General features: G+C 39.4%; 1 protein-coding gene across 1 annotated transcript in view; it reads left to right on the top strand.

The window, feature by feature from the left end:
* snx29 (sorting nexin 29) overlaps positions 1–22,500 on the top strand; it is a 179,102-nt gene that overhangs the window by 87,663 nt on the left and 68,939 nt on the right. The window lies entirely within an intron of this gene.

Genomic DNA, 22,500 nt, shown 5'->3' with positions numbered 1-22,500 from the left:
CTATATGTCAGATGTGATGCTTATCAAAGTTCCGGATGCAGTTTTTCGACAGTGGATAACTAAGCGTAAGTTGGAGGGTTATGGATGCAGTGTGTACAATCGCTGTACGTTACTTGCAGTGCAAAAACGATGGCACCAGACTAACAACCATAATAATAAATCCATCACCTCGCCTTTGCGCTCTACTCATAAAAATGAACATATCTAAAAAAACACTAAATTATATACATAGTTAAAATAACTTGTGAAGTGTTAAGAAATATTTAGTTTATGCTCCTACATTTAAAATCTTTTGGATCGATGTGTTTTGTGTTTTCTGATGAAAAAACGATTTTAAATATATATATATATATATATATATATATATATATTAATAATTATAATAATAATAATGCATTTTATTTATAGGCGCCTTTCTTGACACTCAAGGTCACCTTACATCATCAACATAAAAGCAGACACAATATTAAAGAGACAAAATAAAATATAGAAATACAATATAAAATTAGACAATGCAATTGTGATCAGAGGGAGTAAGCCAGTTTAAACAGATGGGTTTTGAGTTTGGATTTGAAATGTGGTAGTGAGTCTGAGTTACGGAGGTCAGGTGGGAGTGAGTTCCAGAGCTGGGGAGCAGAGCGGCTGAATGCTCTGCTCCCCATGGTAACAAGACGGGCGGGGGGACGATGAGATGGATGGAGGAAGAAGATCTGAGGGTGCGGGTGGGTGTAGCAATGCGGAGGAGGTCAGAGAGGTATGGTGGGGCAAGGTTGCGGACAGCTTTGAAGGTAAGGAGGAGTATTTTGTAGTTGATGCGGTATGTGATGGGGAGCCAATGTAGCTGTTGTAGAATAGGTGTGATGTGATGGATTAAAGGGGTGCGTGTAATGATACGGGCAGCTGAGTTTTGGACCAGTTGTAGTTTATGGAGGGTTTTATATGGAAGGCCAAAGAGAAGAGAGTTGCAATAATCTAAACGGGAGGTGACCAGACTGTGAACAACACAATTTGTGACACAATTTCAATACTTTAATCAATTCTCAATTCTCACGGTTAATTGACTAACATAACCTCTTAGCTCAGATTGTGCAGATTTTAGGGTTATGAAGCATTTGAAAATACTCCAAGTAATGACATCACAATAAGCAAAATCCAGGGGTCCAAAGAGTTAAAAGTGCTAGATGGTGGTAGAGCCAGACTAACTGTTTCCAGATTATATATTCTAAGCTACGCTAACTGTCTGCTGGCTCTTGCTTCATTAAACACGCAGTCATGAGTTGTATCACAAAGACATCTTCATGAAATTGAGTGTTCCACCTTCATAAAGTTCCTGTTCATCAACAAATCAGGCTTAAAACTCTTTTTTATCACTCCAGCGTAGACCACAGGAATGTCGCTGCTCCTCGTTCCAAAGACAAAGTTGAATTTTCTGTCCAAGGTTTGTTTTACTAAAGAGGATAAACATTTTTTCCATCTGCATTTCACTCGTCGTGTCATCTGCCAGTGCCAGAACCTCAGATAGCATTAGCTCTGTTTACTAGAGAGGAATTCTGTCCAAGTCTCAGCTGCTGCCACACAATGCAAAACATTGTGTTTCGGCCAATAATCTTGTCTTTCGACAGTAATTTAATTTACATGTGGTAATGATTTATTGATATCACAGAGCCACACAGAGCTTTGCATTGAGAAATACCTGATTTAATACATTAGCGGGCAAAGTAACAGACAGAATGATAAAACAGTTTTGTGCCGGGGAAAATCCTCGCCCAGTTACTCCGTCTAAATAAAGCCGAGGATTGTACTTTCTGCAGCTGCATTGATTTAAAAATCTCAACAGTGCCAAGAGCTACTCCCCGAGCAGATTCCTCTCAAAAGTATTGATCGGTGAAAATCTTTGATAAGTGGACAGCAGGCGTAATGTTACCAGCTGTGTGTTGGATCCAGCTTCCTGTTTTCTAATGAGGAGACCCTCCCAGTCAGAGTGACATCAGCACAAGAAAGTAAAGACTGTTTTGTAATTAGTCATGAGGTGTGAGGGGCGTCCACATGAATAAATAATCCATGGTTTTATATTTCTTTAACAAGAAATAATCCTGCCTGGCCAAACTATGTTTTCACTTATTCATGCACATGTATGTGTGATACATTTTTAATGGTGTTTACTTATTAATTTGTCCATTTGCTCGGCTGTCTGTCTCCATCGGGTTTACACAGCGAGGACCGGTGCAGGATGCATTGGCCACCAGCCTCTCCTCTGGTCCCACGCCAGCCGCGCTCTGACGACTCTGTTTAAATAGACTGAACAAAAGTGTGTTTCTAATCACTTGTATATAACAAATATTGTAAAAAAAGCTGCTGGCTGAGGATAGCCCCCTCTACATTGTCTGTTCAAGGCCAGAGTATCGCACCGTTATGCTGCCTGGCTGTTCTGTAAAGGTACAATTTTGGGATGGTGGGGGGGGGCAGCAGTGTCTGCATAAACAGAACAGCAGTGTTAATTTCAGCAGCTATTGTAGATTTCGTCTTAGTCTTTAGACAAAAATGATTTTCAGTTTTAGTCACATTGAACTCCTTTTTTATCCTTCATGATTTCTGTTTAGTTTTAGAAGATCATATGAAAATCATATTTGGGCTTAACTTTTTCTACAACTACAAATGATTTCTACACACTTTTCTTCAGCTGAGATTTTGAGGTTTACAGGATGATTCACAAGCACACACTTATAGATGGTCATTTGATAGGGTCAGAATCTCTCTGGTAATGGTTTTAAATACACAGCCACTACAAGTGACTAATTTGAGACATTTTGGATATGTACCCAGGTTCATTGTAAACACTATTACGTTACTTAGCAATCTCATTGTTCAGAAGCAGAAAAATCACCAGAGTTCAGCTTGATTTCTCTTCTAATCTATGATGAATGGAAGTGCGACTGTTACCAGTTTTTGGTTATAATCTTTTTCTAATATATCACATAAAACTATTTATCATTCTGTTCTCCTCTCCTTTCATTTTGGATGTCCGAAAATTCAGCACTAACATTTTCATCTTGTCTCGTCACTTTTTCATAGTTTTTATTATCAAGCTCTATTTTCATCATAGTTTAGGGAGACACGACCATGGGCAGGACGTGTGTGATGTGATGAGATTTAAAAGGCAGCCTGCAGCAGTTAGCAGCTAATTCAAAGTAGAAGAAAAGCAGCTTAAAGTTTCCGCAAATAGTGAAAACAGTGAGGTGCAGGAGCTCCTTATCCTCCGAGTAGAAGATGATATCAGCAGTCATATAACAGGGACGCTAAATGTTCTTTAGTGACATGTATGTCATTGTTATTGTTGAGAAAGGGCTGCCAACAAGTATGCTATATGTCACACTAGAGGCAGACACTGTTGTGTTAAACATCGTGTCTCTTTCGTGTCCGCAATGCTGGCATGCTGCCTAAAATCACACACTGGAGTGACGCAATTCCCCCGTTGTTTGGTTCTGTGAACAAATGCAAAGGAGGCGTAAAGAAGGGACTTTGTAGTGCTCTATATCGCCATCTCATCTTTGTTCTCAACTATCTGGTTCAACGGGAGTTGCCTTAATATTCAGAGTGTGTGTCAAAGTGTGTGTCAGCCCGTGTGTGTGTGTGTGTGTGTGTGTGTGTGTGTGTGTGTGTGTGTGTGTGTGTGTGTGTGTGCGCGTGCATGCGTGCTTCCGTCCATTTAGGGTCAGCAGCCTGACTGTCGGTGCTGAGGTGAGGATTCAGAAATTGTGCCATTTTACATGAGCAGCTGTCAGCACTCCTGATTCAGCCGTCTCGCTTCAGCGACGGAGACAAAATCTGACTCACCAGGTTATTGATTTTTGGAAAATGTCACATCGAGCCTCGTTGGATACATACAGGCCTGCCAGACACAAATAAATATTGGACAGGGCTCAGCCTTCATTAACCTGGGAAACACGCCCGTGTTTGTGACCCAGTTCAGATTTGATTTAATGATGCTAATGCAGCATATTGACTTTGACTTTGTTTATATTTGAGCCAAACCTCAAGACACTAGATGCTCTTTTGATCCTCCTCTGTTCATGTGTCCTGCTGAGCGGGCACAGGGCAGGAAGAAGTCTCAAGATAAACGATCTGAATGAGTCATTTAAAATGAATGTTTGGCAATATGGCGGATTGTCACAGCTTTATAGAGAAACTTTGCTGATTTTCAACCTCTGCATCGTCATTGTGTGTGCAGATAGACAGTGTTTGGCAGGTTTCCCTTTAACTTCCACCGGCCACCGACTTTGGATTTGGGGTTTTAAACAGTACATCACTGATGTCTTGTGCAAAGCCACAGTGTTGTTTCTGCACTGTTGCAGAGTTGCTTCATGCTTTGTAGGACACTATGCGAGCAGAGGCTATGGCCCGTATCCAGCAGACATAAAGCAATATTATATCACTCATTTGGAGTTCAGCTCCTGTCCATCTGAAGAATATAAGTCTAATGATGTGTTCACACTATAGGCACCTTTACATGGAGCCTAACCATGATCCATATTAACATTTCAGTCAGCTTAAACAGGCGCAAACTGATTCAATTTTCAACCTGTTGCAGAGCGTAACCTTTTCATAAACTGATCAAAATAAAATTTGTATCATGTAAACGATGAAGCTGATTCCTCTCTGGCTGCGTTCTTTCTGCGCATGATCTGTCCTCACATAAGGGTACGTGACGACATACGTCCATCCACTTTCAGAAAATGGCGTCTTCCAAGCAGAAGTGGACTTAAGAGTTTGTTTTCAATCCAATCTGAACATTATTTGATGCTTAGACAGTGGGAAAATAAGGTATAATGACCTATTTAACTGAGTCCACAAAAAAATGATATAAGCTGGCATAGACCAGCGGCCCTGTAACCATAGTAACTCACTCAGTCCTGCCTATGCATGAAAGGAGAGGGAGAGCGCTGTGCTGCTGTCAGAAATTGTCTGTTATTTATTTTTTACTGTGAGAAAATGCACTTGTGGCTTGAGACTGTGTGAAAAGTGTCAGTTGTGTATGTGTCATCGTAGATGCAAGAGTTGGCATCCCTGTTAAGTTACTCTATTCATAATTTATGCACATGTCCCACAGCTTCTACGCGCATGTAAACACTGGATCGTATTAGAGGACATCCCATGTACACAGTTGATCTGAAACCTTCAATCAGATTGAGAAAAAGTCTCGATGTAAACGCAGCTACTGAAGGTGAAGCGAATAGCCACGTTGGCTGCTGCTGGAGTGTTTTTTGGAGTATTTTGCTCCTAGCAAATTCTAGGTACCATATCACAGGCAACTTAACATGCATGAGTTTGTTGAAGGTGTATTGCCTCTCATCAGTGAGGCCTCTTCAGTTCGGAAAGACTAGTCTGGAATCGTAGGCTTTAAACCCTGTGTGGGCGTGAACACTGTGCCACGCATTTGCAGAGTGGGTGTTTAGTTTCCCCAATGTACAAATCTGTGCATTCCTGGCTGCACTCAGCTGCATTTATTACATTCCTCTGCTTTTGTCTGGGTGTTTGTCCTCAGGCTGGACAAGCTCCTGTTTCAGTGTGTTACTGGGTTTGAAGCTCATAGATGTGGTGTTAGATGAGTTTTTCAGATTCTATGTTGTTCAGTTTTTTTTGTCTCTTCCTGTCTGTCTGCTCTTGATCATTTCCAGGTTTTGAGAAAGGCTCCGTGAGGGTAGCCAAAGGTTGTAAGTGCTTCCCTAGCAAATATTCACCCTTAACATCTGTGCTGCCTGCATGATGTAGGCGGGAATGCTTCCAGCTGCCTCTCTGTCAGCTCTGCTAAATTTGTGTTAAACTTGTGCTAAACATGTGCTAAATTTAGGCTCTTAAGTCTATTTTGCAAGTCTTGGTGGTGCTTTTTGTAGTTGGCATTGGACGGTGGTGGCATGTCACTAATCAGGATGAGAAAATCAGCTCACTAGTCTGTAAGCTCTTCTCCTGCTGACTTCTGTTAGCTGCTTGCCAGGTTGAGGTTTTCAAATGTAAACATTAGGGCTGGGCAATATAACGATATTATATCGTATCGAGATATGAGACTATATATTACATACTGGATATTGTTATATTGTGATGTGGAATAAGAAACACACTTTAGTTCAGCATGAAAGGTGTATTTAAACATCATCAGAGCCCGGCTGGTGTGGGACCAGAGGAGAGGCAGATGTTTTTTTCCCTCATTTTTAAAGGCTGCTTTACAGTACACTTTTCTCATCATATCAGACAGTTCTGCTTGTTTAATAATGCCTTTACCCACTTAGTCATTATGTCTACATTATCAATGATTACTGATCAAAAATGGAATTGTGCTAATATTTACTCAAAGTACAAATAGTCATTCCTACAATATTGTCATATCATAGAGGGAGTTTGGTTTAAAAAAAAAGAAAAGAAAAAGTCATGTTTGATTCTGTCTTCAAGTTCTAGCATTAATGGAGTGCGTTTGAAGTGATTTTAAAATATTGAGATATATATCATGTATTGAGATATCACCTAAAAAATATCGCGATGTAATTTTCAGCCTCTATTGCCCAGCCCTGGTAAAAAATGAGTAAACACTGAGGAAGAAATGGAGATGAGAACCAGCTGGAATAGCATACTGCTGGCCATTACGCAGGTCTGAGCCTTACAGGTCCAGAAACTTTGCTAACTATAGCAGAAGGAGGGTTCAGTGGATTCCACTGTCACCTCAAAGCAAGAGGGATTCTGGGGCAGCCGGCTCACCTGGTAGGGTTGGTACAAAGGCTAAGTCCTCGATGCAGCGGCTGTGGGTTTAATTCTAACGCGAGGCTCATTGCTGCATGTCATTCCCTCTCTCCCCTTTCATTCCAGCTGTGCTGTCAAATAAAGAGAAAGAAAACTCAAAAAAGCAGGAAGTTTATGTGATTTAACCAGCAGGGCCAACTTTTATGGAGTTTCTGTATTAGTTTTTGCAGGTTTCCTCTTAAGGTGATTTCCAAATTGGCCATATTGTCGTTAAACTTGCCTCCAGTGATCCCAGTCTTTCACGCATAGCGTGATCCACTGCACTGACTTGAGGAGAAAGCATTTATTTTTTACCCTCTGAACACTCCAGGACCTTCTCTCTCATTCTGCTGCCACCTTCTTCTTCGTCGCTGTGTCACGCTCGCTGCTCCCTCAGCGCTCAGCTCCAGTGACAGTGAGAGAGCGGCACGAGGTGTGCTCATGTATGCATTCAGCAGATGTGCAAGAGTCTTGTCTGGATAAGTGAGATTTCTCACATGAATCTTCATGGATGTCTGATCTAAGTGGGCTTAAAAAGCTATCAGAGTGGGAGGGCACTTCAGCACATCCCAACGGGCTGGTGCTCGTCTCAAGTAAGAGACAATGAAATGATGAAGAAAAAAAAGCAAATGAGTAACAGAGAGATTTAAAAAAAAAGAAACTCCAACAACTCGAGGGGATAGAGGCAGAAGCATTTTAATTTTCAGCCTTATTGCACGGTGCTTTTCATTGTCTGTGTGCGTAATAAAAACAAATTACACAATGCAGTTAACATGTCCACCGAGGTTTCTGAGAAAAGCTGCCATGACATTGATCTGTGAGGCTCGAGTGATGAGGGGAAGGTGGGCAGGCAGTGATGTAACACATCCTCTTATCAGTGCACACAAGCTGTTGGTGTCGGGCTGAAGGTTTACGGCACAGCGGCACCTCTCTGAACCCTCGGCCCGCAAAACATTCACACTCACCCGCACGTCTCTCTTTTTAATTACATTTTAATCAATTATGAAACTCAAATGATATCAGCAAGAATTTGGCATTTGGTGTCTATTATTACATGCGTTGCCCTTTGTTATAGAGTGATGTCAGCATCTTGTCAATATTGTTATTGTCAGTGTTTCTCGGTTGTCAGTAAAAACAGCCACAGTTGAGCACGATGAAAATAAGAAAGGAGGATTTCTCAGCAGCTTCTCAGTTTTCAGATGAAACTGAGACAAGCATCGAGGCTTACCTCTCCTCAGGCACTTCAGATTTTCAAACTCACCAGGATTTTTTAAATTTTTTTTAAGCCACTTCTGGCTGTTGCAAATCAAGACGTTCAAGGACTGCTCTCGAGTGAAGGCGGGGTATCTTTGTGTTTCTGAAAAACCTAATTTCAGTCTTTTGAAGAATTTCTCGAGAACTAAACCATGAGTTGAAAAAAAACAATACAAAGTGAAGTTCAAGGAAAAGCCAGAGACTAAAAGTAAAAGCCAAAGACTAAAAGTATGTTTGTCTGACAGAATATAGATCTGAATACACAACTACACGTATAGTTCAACCAGCTGAGATCACGTTCCATATGTGCCGCTGTACTTATGTCATGTGACAACTAAACTAACTCTGAAAACAGCTTCATTCTCGCTTTTGTAGTTTGAAGGTTTTCAGGGGCTTTACTGATAAATAGTGTAATTTGTAAGACTTTTTTGAATCCCTGTCAATGACCATCAGGTTGTGTCTCTTTAATATTGAGATAGATTTGTCTCAATATTATTTGTGTAAACAGACTGATAGTCTGTGTGTTATTGTGTAATCTGTAAATCAGGGATACTCAACTTGCTTTAACTAACAGCTGCTTTGATAAAGAAGCACAAGGCTAGTCACAATATCCCCACACATTTCTAGGATTTAAGGGTGTTTCTAGGATTTTAGGACATTTTTGGATTTTGGGACTTTTCTATGATTTTAGCCTATAGCTAGAATTTTAGGACATTTCTAGGATTCCGGAATTTTGTAGAATTTAAGGATATTCCTAGGATTTAAGAACATTTCGAAGATTTGAGGATGTTTCTAAGATGTGAGGACATTTAATAGACTTTCTGGCATTTCTAGGCTTTAAGCATATTTCCAGGATTTTAGGATGTTTCTCGGATATTAGGGCATTTCAAGAACTTTGGGACATTTAGGACCTTAGGGAGTTTCTAGGATTTTAGCATCTTCCTAGGATATCAGGATGTTTCTAGGATTTTAGGACATTTTTTGGATTTAAGGATGTTTCAAGGATTTTAGGACATTTCTAGGATTTTAGAACGATTCTTGGATTTCAGGACATTTCTGAAATTTTATTTGCACATGTATACCGCCATGCCGTATACCCCAGTAAAATTTCAGCAAGGTGTGAAGGTATGAAATATTACATACAGCACAAGCATAATATCCAGTAGAATTTCCTGCAAAGTAAAACTGTTTTGTAATTTGTCCATTTGGTTTGTGATCAAAATGTGTTACGATGTTTGAATGTGTTAATCATAACACAGGCTGTAAGATGAGCTCTAAAAGGCAGAAATCTCACCAGCTGTTGTAAAATACCCTGTGCAGCTGCAGTATGTTTCTGTCAGTCATTGCTGTTACTCAAGACTTCCTGCATATGTGAGTCATGAAAAATGTCTTGTAAATTTATGTAATTTGGATTTAGACTGCAGGTCCTTGCGCCTCAAATTAAGGCCTCATTACATCATACAGTAGAGCTATAAACTAACTCGTCTGTAGCTCAGAGGCTGGATCATCCTAACCCAAATCGTTCTGCAGACGTCTGACTCACACCCAGTAAACAAACAGACTCTAACTACATTCAGGGTCTTGTGACTATGCAGTTACAATTACAGCAAGTTTTTATTTTTTTGTTGTTTTGTTTTCCCATGGTGTGTTTTTATATCTGCTGTGTTGTATCGATAAGCAGAGGGAGAGCGCTTTTGGAGGATGGAGAGGAGATATGGGTCGAAACTTCCAGTGGGATAAGGGATTCTCCCTTTGATCCACCAGCTCATTAATTAACCATAAACAACATCAAGAACAAGAACAACAATTACAAGCCAGTGGCTCAGAATCTCCTCTGCTCAGAGACGAGAATGCAGTAAAATCCCGGAAAATATGAACAGATATAATGCCAGTTGTCTCTGCTGTGTAATGCAGGAGCATGTGACCCCTGAAAAGCCAAAATACTGCATAATGCATGCTGTTCTTCTCAGAATAATGCAGGTAAATCTGCTCTGAAGTGTTCATACATGCCTCTCTAGGCTTACATTTGTTTTACTTGAATTATTGTAGGTTTGTATGAATGGATGTCAATATACAGATTGGATAGAGAAGCACATTTTTCTTCAAAAGCATGATGCAATAATGATTTCAGTGTTTCATTTACAATTTGTGTGCATTTAAATTCTCCGTAGATGAATCATTAAAGACCCACAGTGCAGTAAAATCATCACACCACTATTAAAACTTAATGTTCTTGCTATGTAGCTTAAAATGTACATGTGTGTTAAAGCATTGAGCCCAGCAGGAATTGGATGCCCGAGTCATACATGTTCCTGCTTAATCTTTGCTGCAGGAGTGTGACATTTTAAAGTCTGTTTAAAACACTTGATGCACACAATTTCCTTGCCAGCCTTGTAATCTGTTGCTAAGGCCCGCTGCTTAATTTACCGTTGCTGTTCTTGTCCATCTTTGCATTGTTGCACCTTGCATAATACAGTTTACAATGCAAAAAATGGCTGTTCAAGGTGGAATTGTTGTGCCGGTTGCTGCCTGGCCATTTTGTAGTCACAGTGTCAATACATGGTCTGTATAAAAGGAATGGTTGGCAGAACAGTTTAGATGTTTTGATGGTGTTATGTGTGCAACCCACCGCGGGAGATTCAAAAAGCAGTAGCAGCTAGTAGTTAACTCAAAGAAGATGAACAGTGGCTGTAAATGTCCACGAATAGTGAAAACAATAAGGTCCAGGAACTTCTAACCCTCCAAGCAGAGGACAAGATCAGCTGCCATATGGGATGCTAGATGGTTATTGACATGTTATATCATTGTTATTGTTTAGGAAAATCTACCAACGTGTATTTTATATGCGGCCTAGGCTGTTGTGTTAAACATCACGCCTCTTTTGTTTCCACGATCCTGGCATGCTGTCTAAAATCATAAACCAGGGCAACATGTTGTTTGGTTCTGTCTTAAGAATGGCATAGAGATGGCTGTATGATGTGATCTCTGTGTTAAAAGGGCTAGTGGCAGATACCACTCGAAATTCTTTGTCATTTTTGAAACAATGCGTTCTCAGAAGTAGGTTGACTAAAGCACCTGCATATTTCTGACCCAGCTCTGTCAGTTTTCTCTCTTGCTGTCTGCTAGCTTGGTAATTAAACCATTTTTCATGTCATTGAATACATTCATTACATGGAGTTTGTATTATCCAGATTTTCGTTATTAAAATTGTAGGAAAAATATTTCATAACATTAAAAATGATGTGAAATTAATTTTTAGTTGCACAACAAATAGGTCAAGGAAAGGAAAAAACAAAAACCTTGAGGCTCTGCAAAACACATGGAATAAAACTTAAATGTCTCAGTAATCTAAACTCATAATTTTTGAGATTTACATTTTTCATTTGTGAAGTACATTTCAAAATCTGTTGGTTTTTTTTAATATAAAAGAGGGGAAATGTTTTAAGGCTAATGGTGCTAATTTAAGTTCCATAAATGGGCTGAGAACACTTACTTTTTAATGTCTCCTGCTAAATCATTTGTTTTGGTGGCTACATACATACATCACCTACTAAAATATTGAGTCTGAAGCCGTAAACATGTAACTCTGAATAAAGAAACAGCATTGTTCTTTAGCATTGCAGCATAGGGCTTATTATTTATTTATTTCATTCTCTCATGGCCCTGGATGCTGCTTGGCTTACATATTTGTTCATTTTGTATTTTCAAGTAGTAGGTTTATATGTTATCCAGTTTATTCTTCTAAGCCAGGGTTTCCCTCACAATTATTTATATGTGGCAGCCCACCACATTTAGAACATCTGCTGCCACATGTTGATTTCATATATTTGGAGCTGGTCCCAATGGTTTTTCATTGTACGTGGGCACAGATGGAGCAGCAGAATGTCAGTCACAGTGAAAGTGATCCTGCATTGTGCCAGATCTAAAAGTTTGCTTTCACTTGCAGATTGATAATATGGGAGGACACACACGCAAAAAACAAAATGGAAAGTTTGCCATCATCAGCTATTGCCACACATAGATTCTAATTCTGGGGGAAACACTAGTCCTACTTTATGCAGAGATGGCAACATAGAGCTGCTACTAAGTCCCCTCTTTACGCCTCCTTCACATTTTTACACAGAATCAAACACAGGTGTCATCATGTCGCTGCAGTGTGTGATTTTAGACAGCATGCTGGCATTACAGAAACAAAACCGATGTTTGACACAACAGTGTCTGCCTCTGTTGTGATATACAACATATGCATCATTGGTGTTTTATAAACAAAAACAATGACAAAGCATGTCAATAACAATCATTTAGCCCCCCTGTTACATGGCAGCTGATCTCGCCCTCTACTCAGAGGGTAAGGAGCTCCCGGAACACAGTTTCTGGACATTTTCGATTGCAGTTCCTCTACTTTGAACGCTTTTAAAGTCTCCTACAGTGGGTCACACACATAACATGCTGTCAAAACATCACACAGACATTGTTTCGGTACTGTTACTCAGCTTAAAAGGGAGACAGCTCTGTCCCACAATTCTGCTATTGTGCCTTTTATACAGAACAAGGTGAAATAACGGTGTGAAATTCCCGCCTTGAAGAGGCAGAGTGACCTATGATATCATATAGTAGATCTTTTAGCATTATGGAACAACAGGTTCATGCCCCAGTGACTGAAGATATACTTTTGCCATTCTGCACAACTACCAGCAGACTGTCCTTTAATCTGCTTCTTTCATACCAAGTCCTGTCAGGGTATATTAAAATTCTTGATAGTGAGAGTGACGACTTTTCAAATGTAATCTTAATCTGTCCAAATACTTGTGGCACCCGTAGACCAGGAGAACATGCACTAAGAGCAGGCTTTAGTTCTCCCAACATTCATCCGGCTGTGATGGAAACACCCCAGTATTAAAGCTGACAGACTGTACTTTAACATTGTCATCACTGCTGCATTTCAAAGTAATAATACTACACAACCCAAAAAAGTGTGATCCAAGCGCTCACGGAGCTCACTGTGTGATGCAGCCGTGACAAAGAGCTGCGTCTGTAGCACGGGCCAGATTTAGCCTCATTTTTATAAACCATTTTCTATTGGCCCATCTGCTGCTCGCTCTCATGTGTTCACACTTCTTAACTCGTCTCTCTTTGTGTCTTTTTTCCACCTTGGTTCAGAGTGGACAGCACAGCTTGTGATGTCTATATCGGTCCTTTCTCACCCTCCTTTTCTTCCTTTTTTCCCGTCTCTCAGCCACGTCTCTTCCCGGAGCAGCTGTGCTGAAGTGAGTCAGAAACGCAGATCGAGACACAAGCTCCATTTAGATTTACAAAGTAACCCAGTATTAGCCGTATTCTGGTTGAGGTCTCCCCCAGTTTAAGATGTTTAAATGAACCTTTGATGCCCTGCGGCTGGGCTCGCTCTCCCCTCAGCCTTGGATCAAAAAAAGATGAAAGCTCTTTCCTTTCATGTCGCCGTGTCCTTGCCCACTATGAAATGGTCCCAGTTGTAATATAAGAACTAAGAACCACCTGCCACGAGGCTTTATGTAACATCACAGTCCACAATTACAGATTCTGAAAATGTGGACGCTTAAGATTTTAAAGAAACATTTCAGCAGACGAGCGTCCTGGATTTCACTCAAGGAAGTATTACTTGAAATAAGTGTTTATTGCAGAAAGAAACACATGAAAACTGGATTGATATATAAGACTTAAGAAATGAGAATGAATGCTAAATAAGAAAATGTCTGGTTTTGCATGGATTTGGGAGTGTCTATTTGCATCAACTGTCACTGGTGGCCAAACAGTAACATTGGCACCTGCCTAATTATCTTTCAGATATCAGCAACACCAGTATGTTTTCTTATGTTGCCACAAGTGCAGCAAACAGAATCGACTCTGAACATTATTTCTATTCGTGAAATAAATTGATGTTCAGATTGTTAACATTGAAACAATTTTGGATTGGGGGGGGGGCAATGTTGTCTCACCTTTAAACAGGCAGCCGAGGTAGGAGTAGTGCAGAATCAAGGTTGATGTAAAAGGAAGAGCCGGCAGGAAAGGTTTGACCTTTTGACAATGTGTTTTGCATGTGACACACTGCAGGCGATTTAAAAAGCAGCTATTAGCAGTTAGCAGCCAACTCAAAGAAGAAGAGAAGACGGTAATGTTGATGAAAAGTTTTTAAAAAAATGAAGTCCAGGAGCTCCTTACCATCCAAGCAGAAGAAAAAGTCAGCCGCCACATAACAGGGATGCTAAATGATTGTTATTGTTATGTTATGTCATTACTATTGTTTAGAAAGAGCTGTTGATGCATATGTTATATGTCACACTAGAGGCTGATGCTGTTGTGTAAAACATCACATCTGTAACACCTCTTGTGCTTCTGCATTGCTGGCATGCTGTCTAAAATCACACACATGTTGTTACTGTTGTTTGGTTCTGGGTAAAGGTGGCATAAAGAAAGGACTTCATAGTTGTAATTCGGAAATCCGCCACTACACTACAAGCGCTGCTCAGAAAATACCCAAGGTACGTGACAAAGAGCTGAAGGCATCAACTTGGCCTCTCAATAAGTCAGATCCCATCCTGGTTGAACATCAGTGGTTCCCTATGGATCCTGACTCTCACTTATTCTTCCGATGCAGGCGATTAATTTAGCGATACAGAATGAAAAATCACTTCCAAAAGAACCAACCGTTAATGTAGATACATTCTTCCCACCGCCCAAACAGTGTTTGGGGGTACTTAACCATATTGTTCCTTATTTGATCTTGATAGATGTCTCTCTACAGCAGCCAATAAAAACTCCCTAAGCAGTGATATCAACTCTCCCTTGTCCTCTCTCTCCACTTTGTCTCTGTCCTTTTCTCACCCCTCTTTAAACATTGACTTATTTTCATGTTCTTTCCTTCCTCTTGACCTTATTTGGCTCCATTCATCCTACGTGTCCCGTCTAATTAAGGTTATTAGGTTTCGGGTCAGCTACCCCACTGCTGCTCTCCTTTTTCTCTCTCCCCGACTCTCCTTTTGGAGGTGGGCTTCTGCTCAGCAGGGGCTTTCTTAGCCTTTTTATTGAGGCCAGCTCATCTTGGCGCGACTCAGATCAGATCATACACTGTGGGAGAGGAGAGTAAGAGGCACAAAGAGATTTTGTAAAGATGGCAGAGGAGCTCAGAGGAGGAGGGGATGAGGTGTTGTGTGAGGGAGATCATATGTGTGTGTGTGTGTGTGTGAGAGAGAGAGAGAGAGAGAGAATGTGCAGTCAGCATCACTTGGGTGGCAGTTGGCTGCGATGACTCCAGCAGTGCCGACAGTTGCATCATACTAAACCAACCCTGCAGGCTAGACTAAGTGTCTGACAGCAAACAACAATCTGCATCATTGCTCTGCTCAGGCCCCATTTTCACTCAGATCAGGTACACGTTTGTTTTTGCAACGACATAAAACATAATTGATATGTGATTTGTTCTGTTGGTTGTGACACACATGGACAAACTGAACTTTGTATTTGTTTTTTAAGATGTACAGTTCCAGTCCGCAGAGTTGCATGAAATAAACGATACCAATTTATCATTGTTACATAGAAATTAACCAACATAGAGCGGAATGTTTTCTGCAGTGCATAAAATATGGAGTACATTTGTCATTATTAATCGTATTGGGGTCAGATCACTGTGTTATTTTGTTTGTTTTGTTAAGTGATAACCATTCCATGAAAAAAACATGGAAAGAGTTACAGTCCAGTTTCAACATGTTCAGCAATGTTAGGTTTGTTGGCTTTGTTGCATTGCAAATTCAATTTTAAAAGAAGTATATGCTTTAGAGTTTTCACCAGTTTTGTCTGTTTTACACATTCTTGCTATAGATTGAATAACTATTTGCCCTGTTAATTTCTACATCAGAGGTCTAATTGATTGCAAAGTCACCTAATTCCAGCTAAATAACAAATTATATTTTGGCTTTGGCTAATTAAGGTACCCTGTTAAATTTTCCTGCAAACAAATAAAAACCTGCATTGCTTTCATCCATGTTTGCTACAGTGAGGTTAAAAAAAAGACGTCACAGCATCATATCGTTGGGGTCCAACACATAAAAAGTCCTGACATCCTATTATGTCTTAAAATCTCAGAAATATCCTAAAATCTCATAAATGTACAAAAATCCTAGAAATGTAGTAAAATCATAGAAATGTTATAAAATCCTGGGAAGGTCCTAAATTCTGAGAAATATCTGTAAATCCCACAAATGACCTAAAATCAGAGAAATGTCTTAAAATCTTGGACAAGTCCTTAAATCTTAGAAAAATCCTAAAATCCTAGAAAAGTCCTTAAATCCTAAAAACGTCCTAAAAGCTGATAAATATCCTCAAATCCTCAAAGCATTCTAAAATCCAATAAATTTCCTAAATTCCTAGAAGTGTTCTGAAATCCCAGTAATGTCCTAAGATCTGAGATACACCCTAAAGTCCAGGAAATGTCCTAAAATCCATCAAATGTCCTTAAATCCTACAAATGTCCTAAAGACTAAGAAAAGTCATGAAATCCTTGAAACGTCCTAAAGTCCTGCAAACTTGCCATAATAATAAGAAATGTCCCAAATTCCTAGAAAAGTCCTAATGTCCGAGAAATATCCCTAAGTCCTTTAAACATTCTAAAATCCTTGGAACATCCATAGCTCTCATCATTTTGCAGAAGTGGCCCCCAAGCAAAGCATGTTGAGCACCCCTGCTTTAGGAGCCACAAGTAACCCTGCATTCTCTTAGTGCAGTGTTCTGGAGAGATTATGGGATTACACAGTACTATGAGCTGTGCAAGACATGATTGTGCCTGATCAGAGCTCTGTGAGTGAGCAAAGTGATCTTAACTTCAGCTGGGAAATATGCTTCTTTTCATGGAGATAGACTTGTAACCATGTTGTATGTTTTGCTTGTCCCAACTTCCCATACAGCACATTTTAACCCACACTGGTCACTTTTGGTCCTGATCTTTGATCTTTGAGCAACACAGCCATAACTTTGAGGCTCCAGATCGGCTGTAGCCTAAAGCAGACAAAAGAGCAGCCTGTCAGGCTTGGACCTGGCTGACTTGTTGAGCTGTTAGGTTTATTGTGATGTTTTTACAGTTTTACACTGAAAGCTTTTCAACTTGAAACTGTACTGACTTGAAGGATATTGTGAGCCAGTCCATCACCTTCAAGACTAACAAGTTTCTGTTCAGGTTGTGAGTGTCAGGAGAAAAAGAGTAAGCGAGAGGAGACACACACGCACACGCCCACTCATCTGCACCAGTCTGTGCTCCTGTTGGAATTAATATTGTTGCCCTAGCCTGTGTTTCAGCTTGTATGGCATGGTCTCTGGATTATGTCATTGTTTGTCATGTCATTTCTTGTTTTTGTTATTTAAATCATTTGTACAGTTTAACTAGACTCTAAATTCATGTGACGGTGCCCTTTAGCTTTTGAAGTACTACCTTGTTCTGCACTGATCTCTTTTTTTCCTCTCATATATTTTGTTTATTTTGATTCCTGCAGCTGCTCATTAGCCCTCGTCCTGCAGATATTTATTGGCCGCGGTGAGCCTGAAGCCTTTCACTGGCCTCGACAAGAGAAAGGTCAGCTGCAGAATGGGATAATTCAGCTGAATAATGCCCATTGCATGTAAGGCCCAGGCATAAGTGAATGAACATTGAAACCTGGCTGTGCATCCTAACGAACCCACACTGATGAAACTGTTTTAACAAACTGGCAACGCTAGCCACACAGCTGCTGCTTAATATGAACTGCTTTCTGGTGTGTAGAATTACCATGCACACTCTCAAATACATATTGTGCATGCAAATACGCAGACTTTACTGTATATGCACGAGCACAGAATGACAAACTTATTAGCTCCCTCTCACTGAGATTTAATTGGGTTTCTTCACGCTTAAAATTAATTCCCACCCGAGTTGTGGTGGCTAAATAATAAGATGTGATGAATGAGTGTTTTAGAGTGGCCCTCCTGTTTCCTGACTTAATTATGACAGGATGTGACACGTGCCTGTTGGACCAGGGGCATAAACGTGAATTAAAGCTTGTGTTTTTTAACTTTGTGCTGGAGATAGCTGTGGCCGCAGGCATTGTTTTATCAGGTTGTTCGTCTATCTGTCCATCTGTCCACCCATTCTTGAGATTGCGATATCTCAAAAACAGCCTGAGGGAATTTCTTCAAATTTGGCACAATTTAGACTAAATGATGAATTTATTAGTTCTAGGTGGTCAAAGGTCAAAGTTACTATGAGCATGTCTTTCAGATTTTTTGCAAATGTGAAATTTCAAGAACTGAGGAATATCTTCAGATTTGGCATAAATGTTCACTTGGACTCAACAGTGAACTGATTAGAGATTGGTGGTCATAGGTCAAAGGTCAAGGTAACTGTGACCTCATAGGTGTCATTTTTGTGAACGTGATATCTCAAGAACATCTTGAGGGAACACCTTCAAATTTGGCACAACCGCTCGGATTCAGGGATTAACTGATTAGATTTTGGTGTTCATAGTCAAAGGTCAAGGTCACAGTGACCTTGCATCTATCTCGTTCTTGTGAACACGATATTTCACAAACACCCTCAGGGAATAAGGTATATAAGCCAATAAGCTTTGGCAAAAACATCCACATGGATTTAACAATGAATTGATCAGAGTTTGGTGGTAAAAGGTCACTTACATCTCACAAAACATGTTTATAGCTATAATTTAAGGAATATATATATATATATATATATATATGTATATATGTATATATATATATATATATATATATAAATTCTGGCAAAATGTCATACAAATGTCTTTTACAAATGACATTTTATATCCAAAAGGTCAAAAGTCAACGTCACTGTGACATTATCATATTACAGGAACAGAAGGGGAGACATTTGATCAGATACTAAATTGGTAAGTATTGTTTTGACACTGTGCTAATTGTATAGATCCTCTGTGTTGCAAGGTGGAAGATGTGAAGCAGTCATGTTTTCACAGATGTGGATGCAAACTGCAGGAGAAATTTGACTAGTGCACAGAGGCATACAATAGCTATCTGTAATTCTAGTTTGAAACAAACATCAGGTTTCTCTCAGGATACAAACAGAAACATAAAGATGTCAGGTTTGAGGATTTATGTTAGAGTTTGTGTCTCTTATGTTTTATGTGCTGAGATTACCTTCACCTGTGTTTTATTGCTCTGATTCTGAGATTCTAAAGTCTCAGACATGCAGATTTAAGATGAGCAGTTCAGTTTGATTAAATTTGGAGTCCCATGGTTTCAGATTAGCAGATTTTTGATCCTTGAAGTGAAATATTTGTTGTTTTCTAGTATTTATCACCCTTAAGTAAAAAAAAAAACAAACAGTCTTGATGTTTTCAAAAAGTGTTCAAATGATTATTATTCGGCTGCGAGGGATTGAAGGCCTTCCAAAAACTCCAGACTTGTTGCAACTCATTTACTTTACACTTTAGATGGATTACTGCCTATAGAGCTCAGGTCGTGTTTGACAGTGGAGAGACTTAACAGCCTGCCTGAGGATACACACATCATTATTCACTTCATAATGTCTGAGCTGCAGTAAAAAAGAGAAACAAAGACAGACAGACATGTAAAACTTTCTTTCACTGCAGCAGCTGTTGTGTTGATGATGAGGGAGAGACGGCAGACTCCCATTTATTAGTGTTATTATTTAGACAATGATGGTCATTATTTGTGGTTGATTTTGTGATAGTGTATGCATGATATTGGGTGAAATGTAATTGTGTTTTGTTCAATCAATTTCTCTCGGAGTCCTCTCTTGCTTTTTGGTTTCTGTCGATACAAATCTAACAATGAAAGCCTTTTACATCTGATGAAACAAAGACATTAACGTTACAGTGATACGCAGTGTTATCCAAATACAGGCAACATTTTGGCATCTCCAACGAGGTTAGAAGTGCCTTTTGAAAGCCGTGAAACACATAGCCAACCTTCTGATTCAGAGTGTGATCTGTGGCCTCGCTGTGCGCCGATGAATACTGCATTTGAGGATGAAGACTAAATCCGATTAGTCTTTTGCCATCAGGGCCCCTGTTACACTGAATACCTTGCCTCAGGAGCTAGAAGTTTATTCAGTATCATCTTTAAGAACACATATGAGTAGACTCATTTTTATGTAACACATTTGATTTACACCAAGCAGAAATATAAACACTGTTTTTGCCCCCATCTTTCATGAGTTGAAATTGTTATAACCTGCTTCCCTTTTTCAGGTCTCTACTTTTAAAATAGTCTTCATTTAAGTATAGTATAACTCATCAACTACAAGACCCATTATGGCCCAAATGCCATATATCGTCTGACGACAATGTGCTATATCTTTTCTTTTGTTTGCATCATCTAATATCGCTATACGTTGGCCCATATGGCACCAATACAAACAAGCATGGAGGAGCTGGAAAATGATACTGAACGTGAGGATTAAGCACAAGACACTGACATTGTTGTTTATTTAGCCATCAGCATGAGACTCACTTTGGTGTTTTGTTTTACCCTTTCTCTCCTACAGCTTTCTACCTCTCACAGACACACACACAAAAAGCAGGGCTTTTGCAGAGCTCCGATCGAACCTATTTAGTCGCATTTTGCAAATATGGAGCACCAGTATGACTTGGAAATCTTTGCAGTACATGAACTGGAAAGCTGTTCGCTGTTCGCAGTGGATGAATCCTCATACCATAATTACAGTTTAACTTTCTGCTAACACTGACACAAGCTTCAAGGCCACAGCAAAAACATAAACACTTTTGGTCTGAGACAAGGTCTCAGCACAATGGGTTCTGCTTTGATTTATTTAATTAAAACATTTTATTTAACTATTATTATCTCAGCGCTTTTGTTACCTTATGCTTCACATTATTAAACATAATAACAGTATTTTATTTAACTTAATTATAGTTCATGTAAATTTATATATGGCAGTAGCTACTTTGTAACTGTAGTTCTTTTCATGATTTTATATGTTAGTATTTTACAGTACTTTAGAGAAGATTTTAAAATATTTAGATATATACCGTGTATCGCAATATAGCCTAAAAATATTGTGATATTATTTTAAAGCCATATTGCCCAGCCCTAAGGCCCATTTGAATAATCAAGGTCTTAACTAACCATCACAAGTGGGAGATGGACTGTAAGCATCAGTATAGATGCTACTGGACCAGATTAGATGAAGGAACAAGACAGAATTTAGAAATATTTGTCCTCGCCTGAAAAAAACATTACAGTTTCAGAGTGAGTATGCCTTTGAAATAATGAAGCATTTGCCCAAAAGCTCCAGGAAACCATAAAACAACATCCAACCATGGGCAGATATTAAGTAAAGAAATTCCGAGGCGAGATCTTGAAATTGGCATTTTTAGGTCCATTTGTGCACCCTATTTGGCTCCCAGATAACAGTAAAAACTCATTTGATGTCACTTAGATGTCATTAGAATTGTTCCACCCATCTAAAAACAACAGATTGTGGCTTTATTTCCATCAAACCTCTATTCATGTTTCCACTCATAGCTAATAACAGTCTAAGACTTTTTCTGTGCACATAAAAAGCTTATTTTTCTCCAAATTTGCTCACAAATTTGCCTTCTATTGTAACCAGACCCGAGGCACACCAGTGTAGTAATGATGCTGTTTTTTCAGCATCAAGATATGCCACAGTTGTCAGATGGATGGATTATAAACTTTGTTGCCAAAGTGCTCAGTAACACTGATTTAAACAAATTTATGAACAAAACTGGAGAAGCAAAACATTTTATGTGCATAGAAAGAAGTAGAAGTACTAGATCAACTATTTCCACTCATGAAAAAGTGTAAGAAAAAAGTGTTTTTGTTTAGTGTACTTTTTGTCAGGTTTTATTTGTGTGTTTCTATATCTGTCAGTCATATATATTTAAAATGTTACTCTTTGGCCCAGTGGAGGGCATTCAAATTTTGGGTTGCAGGAGAAGGTATATTTGTTATTACTTGGCCCACATGTACTGTAGCCTTCTTTCTGTATTGTAGAAATAGGGTTGCCATGGCAACTGGAGGCTTGAAACTACCTCAGTACCACTGCCAAAAGCATGAATTTAGTGAATTTTATGAAACATTTAAAGCAATCATTAGATGTATTCTCCTGAAATTCTGCAGCAGCTTCACCTGTCGAGAGCATCAGTGTTTGGACCGACCTGCAGTCTGGCCCCTGCATCTCTTCACATTTTCAAGTCTGTTATACAACAGCATTCATATGCCAATACATAGATTTAAAAAAATTTAGGTTGCTGTAAATGTTGTGTAGAGATCTGCACAAGGAATCACAGAAGGGAGCCTCTTAAAGGTGAAGTGTGTAGGATTTAGGGGAATTTAGTGATGTCTAGTGACAAACTACAGGTTGCAACCAGCTAAAACTTCTCCTGATTAAGTTCCTTTAGGGTTAAGGCCTCTTCCTCT

The sequence above is a fragment of the Plectropomus leopardus genome, chromosome 19 (genome assembly GCF_026936395.1).
Source record: "Plectropomus leopardus strain MGB_pleo_1.0 chromosome 19, ASM2693639v1, whole genome shotgun sequence".
NCBI classification, from domain to species: domain Eukaryota; kingdom Metazoa; phylum Chordata; class Actinopteri; order Perciformes; family Serranidae; genus Plectropomus; species Plectropomus leopardus.
The sequence above is the reverse complement of the archived record's forward strand: the minus strand, read 5'-3'. Positions and strand labels throughout refer to the sequence as shown.